Source organism: Triticum dicoccoides, chromosome 1B (genome assembly GCF_002162155.2).
Source record: "Triticum dicoccoides isolate Atlit2015 ecotype Zavitan chromosome 1B, WEW_v2.0, whole genome shotgun sequence".
In the NCBI taxonomy this organism is placed as follows: domain Eukaryota; kingdom Viridiplantae; phylum Streptophyta; class Magnoliopsida; order Poales; family Poaceae; genus Triticum; species Triticum dicoccoides.
Window position 1 is genome coordinate 15997538 of NC_041381.1, and position 16278 is coordinate 16013815.

Here is a 16278-nt window from a genome sequence, read left to right on the forward strand (position 1 = left end):
GATATATTTTTCTATAAACTTAGTCAAAGTTGACAAAGTTTAACTTTGACCAAATCTTATATGCAGACTAAAAAGAAACGGAGGGAGTATATAATCATGTGCGTAAGTGGGAACATGTGGGATGCCTCAACAGCACCGTCGGCTAGGAAGTTGGCTTGTCTCAATAATAAGCAATGAACAGCTAGCCTCCAGGCTGGGCCATATTGGGGCTTGTGTGAAGCATGTGAGCACATTACTTCATTGTTAGTTTAAGCAATACGAAAAATGCTAGGGGGGCATCAAAATCTGGTGCCATTGATGGATCAAAATGAAGAAGCTATTCTACAAAACAGAGCATATGCTCACATTATTCAAAGGTTACAATTGCCATGGCCGCAAATATATTTCCAAGAGTCCCAACATATCTAGTAAAATTTCTTCATAATGGGAACAGTGCCGCTAGAGCCTGGAGCGGAGGGGAAAACTGCTTGGTCATAGTTTTGGTGAGCTGGAGAATAATGCAAAATACAACCGAAAGGAACAACCTTCACACAAGACTTAAACAACTCTCGTGCTGTATAATACAGATGGCCTAAATAACTCTGTAGTCGTTGCATAGCATAGGGGCAACCTACCACCATTACACCCCTATCATGTACTCAAAAGCCAGTCATGGATTTAAGGCCATCTGTATTAAACAACACGAGAGTTGTTTAAGTTGTAAGGGATAATATTTCAACTTGTTAGAGCAAACACTTTAGCCATTATATTGGCATTTAATTATCATTCTGATGGCCTGTTATAGTGAGAACAGGGAGGCCTCAACAATGCTAGGAAAGACCTTAAGAACTTAACTGTACTACTAGAGACCAATCACATGTTCTCACATAAGGTTGGTGTGTGAAGAAAGATTAATCATGAGTTGATCGAGCAAACCACCTCACAGCTTATAATTTGTCGATGATTATCTCCGACCGGAGCCCAACCGAAAGAACAATGGCTAGAGACGTCCGCTGGCTCGTTTCCTACGCGGTTGACCTCGCGTCGGCCCACACGCTCTCCTTCGCCAACAGCGAGATACGACTCCGACGCGACACGCTATGGATCGTTCTGATCGACGAGAGGGGGGTGACGGTCGACGCATGCTATCTCCGGGACGGGGAGCGACTCGACATCGGTCAGGCCGTGTCATTCCATGTCACATAGCCAGGGTGCGGGACCAGATTCCGGTGGGACACACGGCGCCGCCGAGTCAGATTCGTTCGCGTGATAGTACGGATGGTGTACCGCGGTACACCGCGGGAGCGTGGCAGCGGGGTCAGGGCATCCTTGGGCCACGTCCAGGCACGCTCGAGGCGCCCGCCATGGATGCGAAACACGTGGACGAGGATCTCAGTTGCCATGGCGGGGAGGCGAGCCGTGCGGCAGGTATAAGAATCCACATCACTTCCACCCATGCCCTAGACGCCGCGTTCTCTCACTTCTGGGAGGCGCCGCGAAACCCTAGATCCAAAATTCCTTCCTCTTTTCTATGGTGGGAGGGGAAAGTCGGAGGGGATTGCAGATCCTTCGTGGCGGTGGTGGCCTCCAAGCCGAGCTCTCCGGTGACGATGGAGGAGCGTGGGGGCCGCTTCTTCCACGGCAATCGACGGGAAGGCTTCGGATCTGGGCGATTCGGCGCGGTGCTGGTTGTTTCGATCGGGGCCGTGGTCGGGGCCGCTTCTCGTGGTCCAGGGAGGCGGACGACAACGACCTCTCCACGAACAAGTAGGCGATGTCGGCCTCAGACGACACCACGCGCTGGGACGGCGCGGCGGAGCAGGCCAAGCGGGCGAGATCTCGGGGGGTATGGGTGGAGAAACAGAACCCTAACCCCCTGGATTCGACACCGACAACGCTTCTAGGAAGAAGCAGATCTCCCACGCCACCCAGCGGGCTGAAACATCTACTCAGGTGCCCCCGACCAAAAACTATGATCCTTGTCTGATATGCAAAGCTACTAGTCATACTCGTGCTAGTTGTCCGCAAGCTTTTTGTGAGAGATGCAGTAAGATGGGGCATCTGGCTTCGATTTGCACTACGTTTCTACCCTGGGAATGCGTAGCTCCTATGTGTGCTTGCCAGGGCAAGGGCTAGGGTTTCTTTTACATACCAGATTCGTGTACTGGTAAGCAATTGAAGGAGTGAGCCACTAATGTGGTGATTACTGTGATTGAGTGAGAGGATAGTGTGAAGGAGCTTGAAGATGCATTCTCTGATTATATTGGGACTAAATGGCACTGTACTGCCCGTCCTATAGGCCCTAATTCTTACATTATGCGATTCCCTAATCAGAGAGATGTGAAAAAGGCATGTTACAATGACAGGATGACCCTTAAATCTTGTGGTGTGGAGCTCGGTGGTGAACAACGCCATCAAAGGCAGAGTACATCCCCTCTCGCGGTGCTCCCCCAAATCGCCGCCCCCTCCTCCCCATACTCTGCCCGCCTCCCTCGCCGCCGCCGGGCGAAGCCCGGCCGGCTGGGGCGGCGGCGGGGCCTTCTTCTCCCCTCCGCCCGTGGTCCATGGCCGGCGCGGGATGGCTTCGCGTGCGGGGGCGCTGGCCTATGGCGGGGGCGAGCGGCGCGGCAGCGATCCGTCGGGATGGCGTCGGAGGCCCTTGGTGGCGGCTCAGCGGCGTCTTGGTGGGTGCTTGCGGCGTGGCGGCTGCAGCAGGGCCAGATCGGGCGGTGGCGGGCCGGTGCGCTCCTGGCTAGATCCTCGCGGATTTGGTCCCCGGTGGCGGCGGGCGTCGTGGGGTGGCGGCGGAGGTCCTCCTGGGACCTGCGTGCAGGTGGCTTGCAGCGGCGTGGCTACAGCCCGTGGTCGGCCGGTCTGCTCGCGGCACCGGCGGGACTTGCTCCGGCGTGTGGTTGTCTGCGGCTTACTCGGGTGCGATTCGTTCCTCCCCTACGGACTCAGGGACGAGCGCGACAGGCAGGGGTGGTTCCATGGTGAGGTGTTGGTGTGCCGGTGGGCTTACCGGAGGTGGCTGTGGACTTCGGGTAGGGGGCAGGGGTTCCCCTCCGTTGCATCTGGCGGCTGCTCCGTGACCGCCGGAGTTCCTCTGGCCCAGATCTGGCCGCCGAGGCCATCAACCCTGCCAAGGTTTCCGCTTTGGGGTGGAAAGTCTGCTCCTTTCCGGTCGGTCGTGTCGGTACTGTGTGTCCGTGGTCGAGGATGGGGCTCGGATGCTTGGGCGGCGGCCCTGCTGGTGGGAGCCGGGGTGCTTGTGGGCGTAGCACGCGGCTCGGGCGCTGTCCGGTCACCATGGCCGTGTGGGCGGCATGGTGGCCGGGGTGTGTCGTTCAATGGTGGTGGCGCGGCTGTCCGTACCCCAATTTGGTGACAGTGAGTGTTGGCCGGGGTGAAAACCCACTCTATCTTGTCAGGCCGGCGGTGGCGGCATTCCAGCGTCGTTCCCTTCTTGAAGGCGTCGTCGCGGTATATCGCTTGTAACCGTGGTGCTCCGGGGGAAACCCTAATCCTTGGATTGGGCGGTGGCGGTGATCCGGCGTTGTTCCCTTCTTGAAGGCACCGCCTTGGAGCCCATTGTTCGTCATGCACGGCTTCTCCTCATCATGGTGTCTTCCACGGGTGAGGGCTCTGACAACTTCAAAGTAGTGCTTAGGGTTTTATCCATTGTTTGCTTGGAGTAGTTTGGGGTGATGTTGCTGTTTTCAGCGTCCTTGTATCTGCCTTGGGTGTGTGTGTTGTGTTGGTGTGGGGTGTGTGTTTGTATCGACTTGCTCGGTGATTGTTGCTTTATTTATAAAGCGGGGGAAAACCCTTTTTCTCAAATCTTGTGGTGTAGTGGTTAAGATTGTCCTCTGGTCTGCAATTGTGGGCGCAAAAGGGGTGATGGAAGTTGCTTGGGTGAGAGTGGCTAACGTTCCTTTGGAACCAAGAAATGAAAGAAATCTGGCCTTTGTCTCATCTTTGGTCGGTGTTCCACTTGAAATTGACATGGCCACTCTGCACAAACCTGAATATGTGCAGGTCCGGCTGGGATGTCGTAATGTGGATGAGCTGCCTGGTGTGGCCGAAGCTGTCCTGGGAACGCATTTTTTTGATTTTTACTATGATATTGAGAAAGTTTTGGTCAGAGATCCTGAGAGATCGAGCAGTGTGAACCAGGTTGAGTCAGCAAAAAGAAACTCATCCCATGGGAAGCAATCTGCTCGAACTACTCCTCAAAATACTGAGAAAGGAAAAGAAGGAGGGACCTATATGAATAATACCTGTGTGAAAGATGATCCCAGTGACAGTATTGAAGAGGGGCAGGAGGAATCAGATGGAACTGAAGATGATACTCTCTTGATTGACTCCATTGCCAAAGAAGCTTGTGAGAGAGAAAACCTGAGTGGGTCTCAAGCACTACTTGTTGTTGATAACAACAAGTTGAATGTGGATGAGATTCAGGTAGAACAAATGATACTTCAATTTATTGCTAATAGTATATATGATCAAGGTTGTCAAAGTCTAGATTTTAGTCTTAGAATCTTACGATTCTGAGATTCTACACAAGGCAATACGACCCAAGTCGTTTAAAAGATCGTATGCAGTAGGGTCGCTACTGGATCGCGCTTCAAGTCGTGGGGTCGTGTGGAATCGCGAGCCAGTACAGATCCTGAGCGACTAAAACTTTTGTTTCAATCTTGGCCATCTATCCATGTTGTACGGTGGATAGTCTGGTCCAGCTTCAATATTTTACCCTAAATTCCTTCCCGATCTGTGGCGGCCGTCTGCTCGTATTCCTCTCCCGATCTCATTTTCTCTCTTTGGCGGCTTCTAGGGCTACAGGCCGCCGGCCGCTGGCCGTCGGCAACACGCACGGCTTCCTCGACGAGTGTTGGCTGCCAGTGTTCCACGTGTGATCGTCTTCAGCACGCTCTCCATCGACGACGAGTGAAGCAGCAACCATCAAAGATCGAGTAACATCTTTCATTCGTTGCACAGGTTAGCTGCTACTACTACTACTACTACTGGTATGTACGTACGTACATACTGATGAAGCATGTTCAAGATTAAATAATTAGATTAGATAGGTAGCTCGTCCTCTTACTCGTCTTAATCACTATTGATGACTAGTGAAACAGCAGCCATCAAAGATTGAGGAACATCCTTGATTCGTGGCACACTTGCACAGGTTAGCTACTACCTACTAGTACGTATTTACTAATTGATGAACTACGTAGAAGATTAAATAAGCTAGCTTGTTATCTAACTATTGTAAATCTTTTACTTGTACAAGGAAAAATGTCAACTGCTGTCCCAACCAAAAGTAGTAAGCCTAAGAGGAGGAATGCTCGTGGGAATCGGACTGACCCTGGCTGGGAACATGGAGAAGAAGTTGATGCTGAGAAGAGGACAACAAGATGCAAATATTGCCTTCTAGTTAAAGGTGGAGGTGTCTACAGACTGAAGCATCACTTGGCTGGGACAAGGTTTAATGTCGAGCCTTGCGAAAAAGTTCCTGATGATGTTCGAAAAAAGTTTTTCAAACTTCTGGGGGTCCAAGCAGAGAAGAATGATGCAAAGAAGAGGAAGTTTAACACAGAAATGGAGGAGACGGGTGCATGTTCGAAGGAGAATACTCCTGCTGATAACAATGAAGATGAGGCTGCGACAAATCATTTCGCTAACAAGCGCAGAGCCCAAACAACGGTGAATCAGTTTTACAAGAAAGAAGAGAGAGAAGAGGTTTGTGCTCAAATTTGTCGGGTCTTCTATACCAATTCTATCTCATTTAATGTTGTCAAGGACCCAGAATTTATAAAGATGATTGAAATGATTGGAAACTTTGGTAAAGGTTTTAAACCTCCATCATATCATGAAGTGAGGGTAAAATTTCTCAAGCTGGAAGTTAAGAGAACAATGAATTTGCTCTCTGAATACAAAGATGAGTGGAAAAAGACAGGATGTACAATTATGTCTGATGGATGGACAGATAAAAAGAAAAGGTCCATCTGCAACTTTTTAGTGAATAGCCCCAAAGGTACTGTCTTTCTGGCCTCAGTCGATACTTCTGACATTTCCAAGACAGCGGACAAAGTGTTTGAAATGTTAGATGATATTGTTGAGCAAGTAGGAGAAGATAATGTTGTTCAAATTGTAACGGACAATGCCGCTAACTATAAAGCAGCTGGTGAGCTATTGATGGAAAAGAGGAAAAAATTATTTTGGACTCCATGTGCAGCTCATTGTATTGATTTAATTCTCGAGGATTTTGAAAAGAAAATTAAGATGCATCAGACGTATATTTATTCTAGAACAATGGTTCTTTCTTGGTTGAGAGAGTTCACTGGAGGGAAGGATTTAGTTAGGCCAGCAGTGACAAGATTTGCTACTGCCTATTTGACTTTGGGTTGTCTGCATGAGCACAAGGGCGCATTAATAAATATGTTCACTTCAACAAAGTGGAGGGGTAGTAGATTTAATTCTGCAGAAGGGAAGGTCGTTCAAGGAATTGTGTTGGATAGCCGTGGGTTTTGGCCTAATGTTGCCACATGTCTGAAGGATGCACTCCCAATTATAAAAGTTCTTCGATTGGTGGATTCAGATGAGAAGCCAGCAATGCCGTTCATCTATGATGAGATGGATCGTGCAAAAGATAAAATAAAGAAAATTTTTAACAATGCGAAGAAAAGGTATGTTACTGTACTAACTTAGTAATTCTTAATTGCAGCTTATAGATATGCTATCTTAATCTTATTGTAGTTAAGTTTGACCATTTCAATTTTCTTGATCAGCTACAATCCAATATTTAATATAATTGATGAGAGATGGCATACACAACTTCATAGGCCTTTGCATGCTGCTGCATATTATTTGAATCCACAATGCCACTATAGTGATAATTTCAAGCCGGCTGAAGTAAAACGTGGCCTGTACACTTGTCTTGAAAAGATGGTTCCAGATTTAGATGAAAGAGTCAAGATAGATCTGCAGATTGATTCATTTAGGAGTGCCGAGGGCCTATTTGGAATGCAATCGGCTATTATGACAAGTACAAAAAAAAGCCAGCTGATTGGTGGGATTCGTATGGAGATGATTGCCCTGAGTTGCAGAGGTTTGCAATCAGAGTACTGAGCTTAACTTGTAGTTCGTCAGGTTGTGAGCGGAACTGGAGTACATTTGAGCAAGTAAGAATCAATGTCATGCACTCTCTAGTCTAGGCGATATTATATGAAACATATACTAATGCTAACTTATCAACCTTGTGTAGGTTCACTCAAAGAAAAGAAATCGTCTGCACCAAGATAGGATGAATGATTTAGTTTTTGTCATGTACAATTCCAAACTGATGAGCAGACAACGCAGAAGGCAAAGACAGGTTGTGGAATATGATATTGATGATGTCTCTTCTGATGATGAATGGATAACTGAAAAAGAAGAGCCTGTCCTTCCTCCACAAAAGGAATGGATCCGTTCTCTTGAGAGGATTGCTCATAAGGAAGCTGCTATGGACAAAGAAAATGAAAGTGACATTGAAAATGATGTAGAAAATATTGTCAACAGCCTGGCTGAAACACGTACGAAAAGTTCTTTTAATGAAGCAAGTTTATTATTCTTCCATGTTCCTTTTACATAGTTACTGACTATTATTTTGGATTTTTCATAGGTGATGGTGATCTCGGGGTGGATCAAGATCTTGATGCACCTACTTATGAAGATGCTGATGGTGAAAACAACAATACCAGCGAGCAAAATGTTCTTGATGGCAACAATTCAGGACCTTCCTCGTACTGTGTTGGGAGTTCTAGTGGTACAATACCACCTATGAATGAGGACGATGATATCAACTTAGACGACTTGTACTGATTAAGTTGGCTTCTATTTCTAGTTGGTTAAAACCTTTGTGCTTGTCGAAAATTTGGATTGGATGCCCTTTGTTTGCTTTTGGACATGTCAGTATGCCACTTTTAATTTGAGGTTCAGAATATTTTGATATTTATTTTTCATGGCTTGTTTTTGTTAATTTTATATTGAAAACATGTTCATGTACAAGGATATGCATTAATTATTCAAAATAGGTTGTAAACTGTAACATATACACTCATCCAACCTTTTAAATAAATGGGAAATTACGAAAACGTACTTTTTGGTAGAATCAGGTAGGATCTTAGATTCTATGCCGATTCTACGATTTGCGATCCTACGAGAACACCTCCGATCCGATTCAGGATCACGATTTTGACAACCTTGATATCTATACTTCTCACTTGGGGGAGCATGAAAAAAAATCCCAGGTGGAGGAGCTGATGGGTGAAGATTTTAGCAAGGATGGGGTGTCTGAGTATGTGGTACAGTTTCCTGTCTCTTCTGATGATGTGGAGGAAGTGATCCCTACTCCTCCACTAAGATCTGAGGAAGCACTGAGATTTAGTATAAGGAATGTGCAAAATATGGGTGACAAGATCCAGGATAAGGCTGTTGCAATTTCAAAGAAGAGGAATTTGGATGGTAACTGCAATTTTAACTCCTTTGATATTCTTTCTGATAATGATCTTATGATTAGAGCATCAAAAATGGGTATGATTATCCCTGACAATAATTTTTCTTCTATTGATATCCTGAGAGAGTTGGACAGAGTCAGGAATAATGACAATAATAATAGTCACAAGCCTGACACTACAGTGGATGAGAAAATGATGTTTATAACTAATGGGAAAGGGGATAAAACACCCATCAGCTCTGATTGGGCTGATGGGGAGGAAGATTTGGGGGAAAACTTTATCCTTGTAAGGTCTAGGAAGAAGAGAAATCCCAAAATCCAAGTGGCAATATCTAGGCCTTTGACCAGGAGTCAAAAACCTGACTTAGTGATGAAAAGAAAGGAAAAAACTGGCAGCCCTGTCTATCATACCAGGGCCACCAGGGGGCAAAAGAAAAAGAAACCTGGTTGATATGATAGGTCTTTTTTGAAATTGTAGGGGGGCAGGAAAAAAGGGGATGAGTTCCTGCCTTTCCCATATAATTAGATATCATTCCCTTGACTTTATTTGCTTGCAAGAGACCCATAAGAATAAGTTTCAGTACAATTTTTTTTTAGGAAAATTGACCCTTACACTGCTTTTGAGTGGGATTGGTTTCCCTCAGTAGGGAAATCTAGAGGAATCCTATGTGGGGTCAGAAAAGAGAGGTTTGAAGTTGTTGCATGGAAGAAAGGCCGGTTTATCCTCCAGGTTGTTGTATATGACATCAAGATTAAAAAGATTTGGACTCTTTGTACTGTATATGGGGCCGCTCATGATAGTGACAAACAAGATTTTCTTATAGAATTAGCTGACTTTTGCATTCATGTGCAAACTCCTGTTTTAATAGGAGGTGATTTTAATATTCTAAGACACGAGGGAGAGAAGAATAAAAATTGGCATCGTTCCCCTTACATAGATATGTTCAATTCTGTGATTAACACGATGTGTTTGAATGAAATTCACATGAGTGGGGGTATGTATACAGGGACTAACAACCAAGCCCATCCTACTCTGGAAAAGTTAGATCAAGTGCTTATGAGCAATGACTGGGAGGACTTATTCCCTCAAGTCAATATCAAGAAAATTGTTAGAGATGTATCTGATCATAGTGCTCTTTTGCTGTCCTCTGACAATCATGTTGTCAAAGTCCCGCAGCAAAGAGAGTTCATATTCGAAATTAGCTGGCTCAAGTCTGAAGAGTTCATACCTTTAGTAGATAAGATCTGGAACCAGTATGTTAAAGCCACAGACCCCATTGATTTGTTAAACATCAAATTGAAACATTTTAAAAAATTCTTTAAAGGTTGGGGATCCTACAAGTTTGGGCATGAGAAGATTAAGAAGAAGCTTATCAGAGAGGAGCTGGCTAGTATTGAAAAGGAAGAAGAAGGAGGGATACTAGACCCAGATATATTCTGGAGAAAAACTGAGGTCTTAGTAGAGTTAAATGAAATTTTGGTTAATGAAGAACTATTCTTGCTACAGTAGTCCAAAGAGAGGTGGTTGCTCAAAGGGGATAGTAATTCTGTTTACTGTCAAAAGATTGCTAATGGCAATAAAAGGAAAAGTACTATTCACTCCCTGAATGTAGGGGATGTAGTGATAGAGGGGACGAGTGATCTTTTGAATCATTCCACTGACTTTTATAAAAACCTTTTTGGACCGGCCCCTGGAAACTTGCTCCACGTGGATCCTAATATTTGAGGGGGAGAGGAGAAGTTGAGTGTTTACGACAATGAGGTTTTATGTAGACCTTTTTCAAAAGAGGAAGTTAAAAGTGCTCTGTTTGGAATTAACAGTAATAGGGTCCCTGGTCCTGACAACATTCCAGCAGAGTTCTACCAACACTGTTGGGAGATTGTGAAGAATGATATCATGAAACTTTTTGCTGCTCTGCACGAAGGAACACTTGATGTTCAAAGGTTGAATTATGGGATCATTACCCTTCTTCCTAAGATCAGTGGTGCAAACAAAATCCAACAGTTTAGGCCTATATGTTTACTTAGATGTCCATATAAGCTGATCACAAAAGTATTAGACAACAAAGCAGCCCCCTATGCTGACATTCTGTTTAGCAAACACCAAAATGCTTTTATTAAGCACAGAAACATTATGGATGGGGTGCTAACTCTGCATGATATTTTGCATCATACACATGTTAAGAAAAAAATTGGCATCATTATCAAGCTTGATTTTGAAAAAGCATATGATAAGGTCAATTAGGACTTATTGTTAAAATGGCTTGAAATAAGAGGGTTTGGTAAAACTTGGTGTAGCTGGATGGAGAAAATCCTCCATAATGGCACTGTAAGTTTGAAGCTAAACAACACTTCAGGGCCCTACTTCCAGAGCCACAAAGGAGTAAGGAAAGGGGAACCGATGTCCCCCTTCTTGTTCAACATCGCTGCTGAATGCTTGTGCAAGATGGTGCTGCAGGCTCAGAAAAATGGTCTAATTGATGGGCTGGCTTTGGATTTGGTGGATAAGGGAGTGTCCATTTTGCAATACGCGGATGACACAGTTCTTTGCATTGAGCATAATCCTGAGAAAGCTCTGAATTTGAAGCTGTTGCTTTATATGTTTGATCTCATGTCTCGTTTGAAAATTAATTTCCAGAAAAGTGAAATTTTAACTGTTGGAGGAGATGATAACATCTTGAAACAGTATGCTGATATATTTGGGTGTCAAATTGGACATTTCTCGATGAAATATCTCGGGGTCCCTATTAGTTATTCGTCCCTGAAAGGTGTGGACTGGGACTATCTTGAGGCCAAATTTGTCAAAAGATGCGAGTCTGGTCTTGGAAGCAATGCCTCCTCGGGGGGTAGATTGATTCTACCGAATGCTAATATTTCCAGCATGGCTTATTATTATATATCCATGTTTCTCTTGTCTAAAACCATCATAGAAAGGCTGGATAAACACAGAACGAGATTCTTCTAGCAAGTAACTAATAATAGAAAACGATACTACCTGGTGAGATGGTCCAGGATTTGTAGATCCAAAGAGAAAGGGGGATTTGGGGTGAAAGACCTTCACAGGCAAAATATTTGCCTTTTGGTGAAATGGTGGTGGAAACTGGAGACCAAAAAGGTGCTTTGGCAAGATATTATCAAAGCCAAGTACTTTGGTAGGGACACGGTAGCTTCTATCAAAGGAAAAATTACTGATTCCCCTTGTTGGAATGCCATTATGAAAGTGAAAGACTTATATATGGCTGGTAGAAGAGTGGTTGTACAATCTGGTAACATAGCTAGGCTATGGATAGGTCAAGTTGGCGACCAGGTTCCATTCGCTCTGCAATTTCCTCAACTCTTTGCAATTTTCAACTATCCTGACTGTGTTGCAAATAAATGCCTGGAGGCTGACCCTATTTCCTTCTTCGAAAGGAGACTGAATCCTGAGCTTAATGAGAAATGGCAAAAAATTGTTCTGACTGTTAAAAAGTTTTGTGTTTCTACAGAGAGTGATAGTATGAAATGGGGACTGGGCCCTAAACCCTACTTCACAACCAAAGCACTATATTCCCATCTGGAAAGAAGCATCTCTGGATGAAATTATCGATGGATTTGGAAAGTGATGACCCACAAGTATAGGGGATCTATCATAGTTCTTTCGATAAGTAAGAGTGTCGAACCCAACGAGGAGCAGAAGGAAATGACAAGCAGTTTTCAGTAAGGTATTCTCTGCAAGCACTGAAATTGTAGGTAACAGATAGTTTGGTGATAGGATAATTTGTAACTGGTAACAAGCAATAACAGTAAATAAGGTGCAGCAAGATGGCCCCATCCTTTTTTTAGCAAAGGACAAGCCTGGACAATTTCTTATAATGAGAAAAGTGCTCCCGAGGACACATGGGAATTATCGTCAAGCTAGTTTTCATCACACTCATATGATTCGCGTTTGTTACTTTGATAATTTGATATGTGGGTGGACCAGTGCTTGGGTATTGTCCTTTCTTGGACAAGCATCCCACTTATGATTAACCCCTATTGCAAGCATCCACAACTACAAAAGAAGTATTAAGGTAAACCTAACCATAGCATGAAGCATATGGATCCAAATCAGCCCCTTATGAAGCAACGCATAAACTAGGGTTTAAGCTTCTGTCACTCTAGCAACCCATCATCTACTTATTACTTCCCAATGCCTTCCTCTAGGCCCAAACAATGGTGAAGTGTCATGTAGTCGACGTTCATATAACACCACTAGAGGAGAGACAACATACATCTCATCAAAATATCGAACGAATACCAAATTCACATGACTACTAATAGCAAGACTTCACCCATGTCCTCAGGAACAAACGTAACTACTCACAAAGCATATTCATGTTCATAATCAGAGGGGTATTAATATGCATTAAGGATCTGAACATATGATCTTCCACCAAATAAACCAACTAGCATCAACTACAAGGAGTAATCAACAATAGCTACTAGCAACCCATAGGTACCAATCTAAGGTTTTGGTACAAAGATTGGATACAAGAGATGAACTAGGGTTTGAGAGGAGATGGTACTGGTGAATATGTTGATGGAGATTGACCCCCTCCCGATGAGAGGATCGTTGGTGATGACGATGGTGATGATTTCCCCCTCCCAGAGGGAAGTATCCCCGGCAGAACAACTCCGCCGGAGCCCTAGAATGGTACCACCAAGGTTCCGCCTCGTGGCGGCGGAGTTTCGTCCCGTAAGCTTGCTTATGATTTTTCCAGGATAAAAGACTTCATCTAGCAGAAGATGGGCACCGGAGGGCCACCAGGGGGCCCATGAGGCAGGGGGCACGCCCAGTAGGGGTGGGCACGCCCCCCACCCTCGTGGCCAGGGTGTGGGCCCCCTCTTGTACTTCTTCTGCTCAATAATTATCATTAATTCCAAAAATGACTTTTGTGGAGTTTCAGGACTTTTGGAGCTGTGCAGAATAGGTTTCCAATATTTGCTCCTTTTGCATCCCAGAATCCCAGCTGCCGGCATTCTCCCTCTTCATGATAAACATTGTAAAATAAGAGAGAATAGCCATAAGTATGGTGACATAACGTGTAATAACAGCCCATAATGCAATAAATATCGATATAAAAGCATGATGCAAAATGGACGTATCAACTCCCCCAAGCTTAGACCTCGCTTGTCCTCAAGCGGAAGCCGATATCGAAAAATATGTCCACATGTTTAGAGATAGAGGTGTCGATAAAAATAAAATACGGACATGAGGGCATCATGATCACATCAATGGTCCTGTTTTAACGATCGTTTTGAATCTCTTCTTTCCCCCTTTTTCCCACATTCTTATAACAACATCATATATAGATTTTGTCATATGATTTCTTATGCTCAAGTAACAATCTATTCACAATGTCAAGTATGGTTCAGAAACTTCATTGAGAACTAACAAATGATAATCTCAGTCATTGAAGCAATTGCAATTTATCATAACATCGGAAAGAGTCAAGAATAGAGCTTTTCAGCAAGTCCACATACTTAACTATCATTTAGTATACTACAATTGCTAACACTCATGCAATACTTATGGTTATGGAGTTTAATCGGACACAGAGAAAGATAGGGGCTTATAGTGTAGCCTCCCAACGTTTTACCTCAAGGGTAATGTCAACAATAATAGTTGATGCTATCTTACATCCAATTGGATATATACATCAGGATCTTTCCAACACGAGCTGCTTGCCAAAAGGATAAAATGTAAAAGGGAAAGGTGAAGATCACCATGACTCTTGCATAATGTAAAAGATAAGCCCTTCGTAGAGGGAAGCAGAGGTTGTCATGTGCTTTTAGGGTTGGATGCACAAAATCTTAATGCAAAAGAACGTCACCTTATATTGCCACTTGTGATATGAACCTTTATTATGCAGTTTGCCGCTTTTATTACTTCCATATCACATGATCGTATAAAGCTTATTTTCTTCGCACTAATAAGTCATACATATTTAGAGAGCAATTTTTATTGCTTGCAACATGACAACTTACTTGAAGGATCTTACTCAATCCATAGGTAGGTATGGTGGACTCTGATGGCAAAACTGGGTTTAAGGATATTTGGAAGCACAAGTAGTATCTCTACTTGGTGCAAGGAATTTGGCTAGCATGAGGGGGAAAGGCAAGCTCAACATGTTTGAATGATCCATGACAATATACTTTAACTGAGATGTGAGAAAACATAAACCATTACGTTGTCTTCCTTGTCCAACATCAACTCTTTAGCATGACATACTTTAGTGAGTGCTCACAATCATAAGAGATGTCCAAGATAGTGTATTTATATGTGAAAACCTCTCTTTCTTTATTACTTCCTACTAATTGCAACGATGACCAAAACTACGTTTGTCAACTCTCAACAACTTTTAAGCCTCATACTCTTTATATGTGAAGTCATTACTATCCATAAGATCAATATGAACTCTTTTATTCTTTTTATTCTTTCTATTTTCTTAAGATCATGGCAAGATAGCAAAGCCCTTGACTCAACACTAATCTTTATTATATATAGCTCACGGACTCGATTACATAGAGGGATCACAAAGCAAAACTCAAAACTAATTCATCCCAAAACTTTATACTACAAGATCAAGATATTACCAAAAGGATCGAACTAAGTAAAACGGTAAAGATAGGGGTGTGATGGTGATACGATACCGGGGAAACTCCCCCAAGCTTGGCAGTTGCCAAGGGGAGTACCCATACCCATATGATTATGTCCTCGGAGGTGGTGAAGGAGTTGTCGATGATGTAAGATTCTTCCTTAATTTGCGCTTGAGAATGGAATTTTGCTCCCTTAGATCATCGATCTCCCGCTCAAGGCTTAATATCCTTTTGCATAGTTCATGTTTGTTTTCCTGCAAGAGACGAAAAGGGATAAACTCGACACTACTAGGGAAAACCTTATACACAGAATCTTACCAGCAGCATGGTTTAAAAACAAACGCTGCTGCTAATTAGCAGCTGCGCGCTCGAGGAAAACGCGCTGCTGAAAGAAAAGTAGCAGTAGCGTGTTCCATCAAAACCGCGCTACTGCTCTAACTGCGATGACCTCGCCGTCCAGCTAGTTATAGCAGTAGCGCCTTATAAAGAACCGTGCTACTGCTACAGATGTTAGCAGCAGCGCAGTTCTTTAAAACTCGCTACTGCTAGGTTCAACCCAATAGTTTAGTCCCACCTCACTCTGCGAATAGGGTGTTTACCACCTTAAATATGTTACTCCTCAAACTATCACAACCAATTGGTCTTCACTGAAGTCTATGTGTAGAATTTGTGGCCGCAATATGAGTCTTCTCCGGTTCCTACCGAAGAGGACTCATATTAACAATTCAGATTGTACACAAAAAGATCATTGATGGCCAATGTATTTTTGCGTTTGACAGACAACTTAGCAGTAGCGCTTTTATTAGCAAAGCGCTACTGTTAGTCTAACTTAGCAGTAGTGTGCATACTGGCGCACCGCTACTGCTATTCTCGTTAGTTGTAGCGCATTTTCTTACCCGCGCTACTACTAACCCTACCTTATCCCCACGTGCGCGGCCGACCCCTCTCTCTCACTCACTCTGCCCCTCACTGTCGCCCGCGCCAATAACCGCCGTCGTCCGTCGGCCATCGAGGTACTCCCTCCTTTCGTCCCTCCTCCTCCCACCGCGCCCTCCTCCCTCCTCCTTCCACCGCGCCCTCCTCCCTCCGCCTGTGGCCGCCCCTCCTCCCTCCTCCTGGGGCCGCCCCTCCTCCCTCCTCCTGGGGCCGCCCCCTCCTCCCTCCTCCGCCGGCAACCCTCCTCC

At 44.4% G+C, this 16278-nt stretch overlaps 1 pseudogene; it reads left to right on the forward strand.

Annotated features, from left to right (window-relative positions):
- The first annotated feature begins 2622 nt into the window (after nt 1-2622).
- Nucleotides 2623-7842, forward strand: LOC119349997 (annotated as a pseudogene).
- The last annotated feature ends 8436 nt before the right edge of the window (nt 7843-16278 follow it).